This window comes from Dipodomys merriami, unplaced genomic scaffold (genome assembly GCF_024711535.1).
Source record: "Dipodomys merriami isolate MVZ:Mamm:240054 unplaced genomic scaffold, mDipMer1.0.p SCAF_70, whole genome shotgun sequence".
NCBI classification, from domain to species: domain Eukaryota; kingdom Metazoa; phylum Chordata; class Mammalia; order Rodentia; family Heteromyidae; genus Dipodomys; species Dipodomys merriami.
Genome location: NW_027206291.1, coordinates 5655259 through 5663516, shown reverse-complemented (window position 1 = coordinate 5663516; position 8258 = coordinate 5655259).

The following is an 8258-nucleotide window of genomic DNA, read 5'->3' as shown; positions in this document are numbered from 1 at the left end:
AATTTCACATATTTCACAATATTGTGGAATAGTGATAGAGTCACAAACACATTTTAATTTTCATATGGCAAATTGTCATTATCATGGTCTGTACAGTTTGTGAATTGTATGAGCTTTGACATTACAAGTTATTTTTTCCACATCAGGTGATGTTCATATTTCTTTCCTTTTGCTTAGTGTAGGCTGTTCCTACTTATTCTGTTCCTTCTCCTGGCTTCCCTCTGTTGTGTGCATATATCTACCATATATATGGTCCAGAACATGGAGTCATTTAGCAATGATATGACAAAATGGGTGACTGTCCTTTGTTTCTTGAGTCCTGTTAAAATCCTCCATTTTCTGAGAAACCTCAGGTACTTGTGAGTCTTCTTGAAATTGTCTTTACACCCAATCAGCCCACTTGGGATGACTGTCAGCAGCTCCTGTGGCCAAGAAGTGAGACTGGATCAGGCTAGAGAGCAGGACGATTGCTTTGGGGTGCATTGCAGAAAATCTCCCTGACAGGGACACCCGTTTGAGGCATGTTTTCCTTTGGAGAGGCCTGCCTGGGACCCCAACACTGTCCAAGGTAAGGAGAAACTAGACAACTTTCATCAAATTCTGTTAGGGGAAATAAAGGCAGCTGCTAGGAGACCCACAAGCTCTCTAAAGTGAACAAGGTAGGGGCTGGGAAGGTGGCTCAGTGGTAGAGCGCTTGCCTTGCATGCCTGAGGCCCTGGGTTCGATTCCTCAGCACCACATAAGCAAAAAAGAAAAAAGCCAGAAGTGGTGCTGTGGCTCAAGTGGTAGAGTGCTAGCCTTGAGCTGAAGAGCTGAGGGACAGCGCCCAGGCCCAGAGTTCAGGCCCCACAACTGGACCAAAAAATAAATAAATAAATAAATAAATAAAAAGTGAACAAGGTAAAATCAAGAACCTCAAGAATTGCCCTCTGGGTTTCTGGAGCGCCTCCAGGAAGCCTCCAGGGTCTATACCCCACCCCCAATCAACCTGGATGCTCCCCAAAACCAGCCAGCCATAAATATTGCCTTTGTCAAGCAATCAGCCCCAGATATTAGAAGAAAGTTACAAAAACTAGAAGAAGGGCTGGGAAGGTGGCTAGAGTGGCTAGAAGGTGGTAGAGTGCTTGCCTACCATGCATGAAGCCCTGAGTTCAATTCTTTAGTAACACATAACAGAAAAAAACAGAAGTGGTGCTATGGCTCAAGTGGTAGAGCACTAGCTTTGAGCAAAAGAAGCTCAAAGGCTGTGCCTAGACCCTGAGTTCAAGCCCCAGGATGGAAAAAACAAAAACAAAAACGAAAAAACAACACTAGAAGAGTTTAAAGGTCTGACTAGGTCTCAGTTGTTGGAGATTGCCCAGAAAGTCTACAATAACCATGACTGGACAGAGGATAGGCAGAACAAGAAGTTGACTAAAGTTATCTTAGCAGCCCTCTGGGAGACAGACAGGGAGAGATTTAAAGAGAAACACACACACACACACACACACACACACACACACACACACACACACACACACACACACACACACACACACACACACACACACACACACACACCCCAAAGAAAAAGGAAGCTAGACAAGAATTAATGTGTCTACTGTAAACAAAAAGGCCACTGGAAAAACCAATGTCCAAGGGCTGGGAAGGTGGCTCAGTGGTAGAGCGCTTGCCTTGCATTGCATGAGGCCCTGGGTTTGATTCCTCAGCACCACATAAACAAAAAGAAAAAAGCCAGAAGTGGCGCTGTGGCTCAAGTGGTAGAGCGCTAGCCTTGAGCTGAAGAACTGAGGGACAGCGCCCACGCCCAGAGTTCAGGCCCCATGACCGGACCCAAAAAACAAAAAACAAAAAACCAATGTCCAAATAGAGGGAAGCAAGAAACGCACCCGGTCCTCCAACTTGAGGAGGCATGATGAGGCCAGGGTCCATCCCCCTGAGCCCAGAGTGATAGCAAAAGTTGGGGGCAAACTGGTTGAGTTCCTTGTAGACACTGGAGCATCCCACTCAGTACTAGAGAAGACCTTGGGTACTATCACATCCCAGGGGATAGCCATTTAGGGAGCAACTGGAAGAATGGCTTCATTTCCATGGACCACTTCTCAGATGGTAGACCTGGGGCAAGGTACTGTGATCCGCTCCTTTCTTATTATACCTGACTGCCCATATACCACAATGGGTAGAGACCTCCTTCAGAAACGGGAGGCTACAATTTCCATTGGGGAATCAGAGACTCAGTTAACCCTAAGAAGGGGCCAGGCCCCAATCAAAATCTTGGTGACCTGCCAGCTATCTGAGGAATATCACCTGCAGCCAAAACTAGTTCCCAGCCCTCAAAGTATCTGCACCTGCTGAAACAACTGTCTTCCCAAGTTTGGACAGAAAGCAACTCACCTGGCCTGGCTGCCCACTGACCTCTAACTGTTGTTCAGTTATTGAGTTTGGCCACCCCTATCAGAGTGAGGTAATACCCTATGAGTTTAGTGGCAATACGGGGAGTTGAAGTCACCATAAACTGATTGAGGGAAGCAGGAATACTTGTCCCATGTCATTTACCTTGGAACACTATTACTCCCAGTCTTGAAGCCCAGAACCCAGGACTATCAACTAGTGCAGGACCTCGGGGAAGTTAATAGGCAGGTCAAGACTCTATATCATACAGTCCCAAACCCTTATACTCTCCTGAGCCTCCTTCTGCTGGAGAGGCAAACCTATACTGTCTTGGATCTAAAAGATACCTTCTTCTCCCTGCCTCTGGCTCCTGTCAGTCAACTCATTTCGCCTACAAACGGACTGACCCCGAGGGGGGATGCACAGGTCAGTTAACCTGGACCAGATTGTCTCAGGGTTTCAGAACTCTCCAACCTTGTTTGACAAAGCCTTGAGTGCTGATTTTGGGGGTTCTGCCAAAAATGTCCCCAAAACACCCCACTTCAATATGTTGCCTTTGAGACAGAAAAACAATGAAGAAGGGCCACTGAAGGACTTTTGGAGACCCTTTAGGCCTTGGAGTGCCAAGTTTCAGCAAAGAAGGCCCAGCTCTGTAGGCACTGTGTCATCTATTTGGGGTATAACCTGATAGGAAGAAAGCACACCCTCTTTCATCTCAGTGATTTTGCAAATTTCTACTCCAGAGAACAAGAAGCAGGTATGAGAATTTCTGGGGGCCAGTTGGCTATTGCTGCTTGTGGAGTCTAGGGTTCACTAAAATTGCCAACCCCACCCCCCACCCCTGTAAGCCAGTCTGAGGAGAACACAAACTCTGGAGTGGACTGAGACGGAACAAAAGGCTTTTGAGATGCTACAGAAGACCCTTGGGTCTACACCAGCTCTGGCCCTACCAGATGTCCCAAAGTCTTCTCACTTATTTGTGAATCAGGCAAAAGGGATAGCAAAATGAGTCCTTAAGTCCTGGGACCCTGGAAGCAGCCAACCTGTCCAAAAGACTGGACCCAGTGTCCACCAGCTGGCCTGCCTGTGTTTGAGCAGTAGTGGCCACCACTATGCCCGTAAAGAAGGCTGACAAGCTGACTCTGGGCCAGAAACTTTTGCTGAGGAGGGTTTTGCTTAGGAGGATTGAGACCCTCCTACTGGGCACCCTAGAAAGACAAATGTCCAACGCCCAGGTAACCCACTATCAGACACTTTTCTTGGACCAGCCCTGTATAAAGTTCTGCAGGGCCTCAACACTGAACCCAGCAAGCCTATTGCCCAATGATGACCCAAAACAACCCCTGCATGACTGCACCGAGGTAACTGATCTGATTCAGTCCACCAGACCAGACCTGACTGATGTCCCATTGCTGGAAGCAGATGAGGTACTGTTTACAGAAGGAAGCAGTTTTGTTCAGGATGGCATAAGGTATGCTGGAGCAGCAGTAGTCACAAGGAACCAGACTATCTAGGCCCAGTCCCTCAACTGAAAAACATCAGCTCAGAGAGCTGAACCCATAGCACTGGCACAGGTGCTAAAATGGGGAAGGGACAAAGCCATAACAGTGTACACAGATAGCTGGTACTCATTTTGCTACTGCCCACGTGCATGGAGTTCTGTATAAAGAGAGAGAACTTCTTACCTCAACTGAAAAAAAAATTAATTTGGTAGTTAAAGGCCTTTTGGCTATCCAAGGGATTAGTGATTGTGCATTGTAAAGGACACCAGAAGGAAAAGTCACGTGAAGCCCAGGGAAATACAGCAACAGATCTGGCAGCTAGGGATGTGGCCCTAGAACCAGTGGGGACTCTCCAGATTCTGGTAATGATGCCCAAACCAGATCTGCCTCCCAAGCCCTCCTATACATCAGATGAGAGGGAATGGGCAAAGCATTTGTGCTTCAAGCAAGAAGAAACAGGTTGGCCGGTAATGCCAGGTGGGGGACCTGTTCTCCTAACAGCACTGGGAAAACAGTTGGTGACTCAACTCTAGCAGATGATGCATCAAGGAGCCTCAAAGCTTGCTGAGCTCCTCTAAGACTCAACTACATTGTTAAAAATGTTACAGCTAGAGCTGGGAATGTGGTAGAGTGCTTGCCTAGCATGCATGAAGCCCTGGGTTCAATTCCTCAGTACCATATACACAGAAAAAGTTGGAAGGGGCGCTGTGGCTCAAGTGGTAGAGTTCTAACCTTGAGCAAAAGAAGCTCAGGGACACTGCCCAGGTCCTGAGTTCAAGCCCCAGGACTGGTTTTAAAAAAATGTTACAACTAGAAACCCTACTGTGCTCAAGTAAACCCAAAGGGGAAAAGAAGAACTCCAGAAGGCAAAGCCATACTGAAATCAACCCCACTGCCTTCGGATACTGACACCTTCTGGTATCTGTAGACACTTTTTTAGGCCGGGCAGAAGCTTTTCCCACCCAGACTGAAACAGCTTCAATAGTCACCAAAAAGCTATTCCAAAAATCAGTTTCTAGGTTTGGCCTACCACTTATCCACGGGGCCGACAACATCCTGGTTTTCACAGCCAAGACATCCCAACATATGATAAGGCATTAGATATTACTGATAAAATACATTGCCAATAGACTACAGAGTTCAGGGCAGGTAAAAAAAATAAATAGGACCCTTAAAAAAACTTTGACCAAGTTGGGCAACAGAAGCTCACGTTTGTAATCCTAGTTACTCAGGAGGCTGAGGTCTGAGGATTGTGGTTCAAAGCCGGCCCGGGTAGAAAAGTCTGTAAGGTGAGACTCCTTTTTTTTTTTTTTTTGTTGGTTGTGGGGCTTGAACTCTGGGCCTGGGCACTGCCCTGACTCTTCAGCTCAAGGCCAGGGCTCTACCACTTGAGCCACAGCACCACTTCCGGTTTTCTAGTGGTTTATTCGAGATAAGAGTTTCACAGACTTTCCTACCCAGGCTGTCTTTAAACTATGATCCTCAGATCTCAGCCACCTGATTGCAGGCATGAGCCACTGGCACCTGGCCCATGAGACTCTTTTTTTTTGGGAGGGGGGGTTTCCAGTCATGGGGCCTGAACTCTGGGCCTGGGCGCTGTCCCTCAGCTCGTCAGCTCAAGGCTAGCGCTCTACCACTTGAGCCACAGCGCCACTTCCGGCTTTTTTTCTTTTTGCTTATGTGGTGCTGAGGAATCGAACCCAGGGCCTTGAGCATGCAAGGCAAGTGCTCTACCACTGAACCACCTTCCTAGACCCCACGAGACTCTTATCTCCAATAAACCACCAGAAACTGGAAGTGGAACTGTAGCTCAAGTGGTAGAGCACTCACCTTGAGTTGAAGAACTGAGGGACAGTGCCTAGGCCCAGAGTTCAAGCCTCATGACCACCATCACCACCACCAACAACAACACACCTTTGACCAAACTAGTCTAAACATAGGCAAAAGATGGGCCAATTTCCTTCACTTTGCCCTCCTTAAGACCAGATGTAGTCCCTATCAGGAGGGGTTTACTGAGAATAAAGTCATGTTTAAAAGACCACCCCCAACCGTCCCAAAGAGATGTCCCCTAGGCCCCAGGCAAAGATTACTAACTTTTCCTTTCTCAAGTCATTGCAGGCCCTCCAGTCTACTCTGAAGACTATTCACCATGGTCCCAGGGACAAATCACAAGCCCGTGCTCGAGCCGGTCCACAAGTTCCAGCCAGATGATCTGGTGTGGGTTAGGAGAATCCCTGTATGGACTCTGGAGCCAACCTGGAAGGGGCCTTATCTTAGGATTGTTACCATACCAACAGTGAAGGTGGCTGGGGTTCCCTCCTGGACCCACCATATGTAACTAAAGGAGGTGGCAGACAAAAAAGGAAGATAGGTAGCCGGGCGCTGGTGGCTCACGCCTGTAATCCTAGCTACTCAGGAGGCTGAGTTCTGAGGATCACGGTTCAAAGCCAGCCCGGGCAGGAAAGTCAGTGAAACTCTTATCTCCAATAAACCACTAGAAAACTGGAAGTGGCGCTGTAGCTCAAGTGGTAGAGCGCTATCTTGAGCTGAAGAGCTGAGGGACAGCACCCAGGCCCAGAGTTCAAGCCCCACGACCAACAATAAAAAAAAAAAAAAAAGGAAGCTGGACCATTTCCCAAACCTCCGAGCTGCTAAAAATAAGACTGAAATAATTATGTTCATATTAGGGTTCCTTCTTCTCCCCAGGGACAGGCATTTAGCAACCACCATCACCAGACATGGGCATAGCAACTCAGAAAGACAGGGGATGCTCCTTGCAAATGTCACCACTGACAGTCAACCCATCTTTAAGGTCGATCTTTGCTCACTAATAAATCCAGTTGTTTTTACCTCCTAGAGGGACAGTTGGGAGTGCAAGCCTATGGATGTAAAAATGTAAATGTAAAAAAAAGTTATCAGGGGGCTGGGAAGGTGGCTCAGTGGTAGAGCGCTTGCCTTCTTGCATGCATGAGGCCCTGGGTTTGATTCCTCAGCACCACATAAGCAGAAAAAGCCAGAAATAGCGCTGTGGCTCAAGTGGTAGAGTGCTAGCCTTGAGCTGAAAGCTCTGAGGGCCAGTGCCCAGGCCCAGAGTTCAGGTCCCACAACTGACCAAAAAAAAAAAAAAAAAAAGTTATCAGGCTAGGCGCTGGTGGCTCACACCTATGATCCTGGCTACTTAGGAGGCTGAGGTCTGAGGATCATGGTTCAAAGCCATCTCAGGCAGGAACATCTGTGAGACTCTTTTTTTTTTTTAAATAAGTTTTTTATTGTGAAAATACTGTACAGAGGGGTTACAGTTACCTGAGCATCTGTGAGACTCATCTCCAATTAACCACCAGAAAACAGAAAGTGGAGCTGTGGCTCAAGTGGTAGACCACTTACTTTGAGCTGAAGAGCTCAGGGACAGCTCCCAAGCTCAGAGTTCAAGCCCCACAACTGACAAAAAAAAAAAAAAAAAGAAAGAAAAAAGAAAAAATGTTATCAGTCTATGTACATCAATAGCACGCTATGTCTGTCAGGAAGATGGGCATTTCCACTGTGCTAGATGGGGTTGTAAGACGGAGGCCTCGTGAAAACATGTAGACTCATATCTGGGTGGAAAGACAAGAGTTACCCCCAACCTGCCACCCTGGCAGCTGCAATCCCATGGCCATCAAAGTTCTAGCCTGCAACACCATAAACGGTCCCTTTTGGGACATGAGGAGGACCTGGGAAATAAGACTATGTATAGGGGCTGGGAAGGTGGCTCAGTGGTAGAGCGCTTGCCTTGTATGCCTGAGGCCCTGGGTTCGATTCCTCAGCACCACATAAGCAAAAAGAAAAAAGCCAGAAGTGGCGCTGTGGCTCAAGTGGTAGAGTGCTAGCCTTGAGCTGAAGAGCTGAGGGACAGCGCCCAGACCCAGAGTTCAGGCCCTACGACCAAACCCCCCCCCCCAAAAAAAAAAAGAAAAGAAAAGAAAAAAAGACTAGTTTTAACAGGCTGAAACCTGGAAGATAGATGGACTATACAAAGAAGGTTTCCTTTCTGGGACACCCAACCCATAGGTCCAAATAGTAACCTTTTCCTACCTATGCCAAAAAGACCTGACAGTCCCCAGCAACCCTCTTTTCCAGTGACCCAGGGGCATCTGTATCTGCTGGGGCAACCCTGATTGCCTGAACCCAAAATCCTGAGGCCAGTCCCTCCATGCTGGACATGTTAACCAAAGTCCATAAACTTCTAAGTCATTCTGAACTGAGCTTAAGGCAGGACTGATGGCTGTACTTGGATTCTAAACCTTCTTACTATGTGTAGGTGGGGACAATCTTAACCATCATTCTAGTTAAAAATCAGATTGTGACTGGAATCATCCTCAAATCACC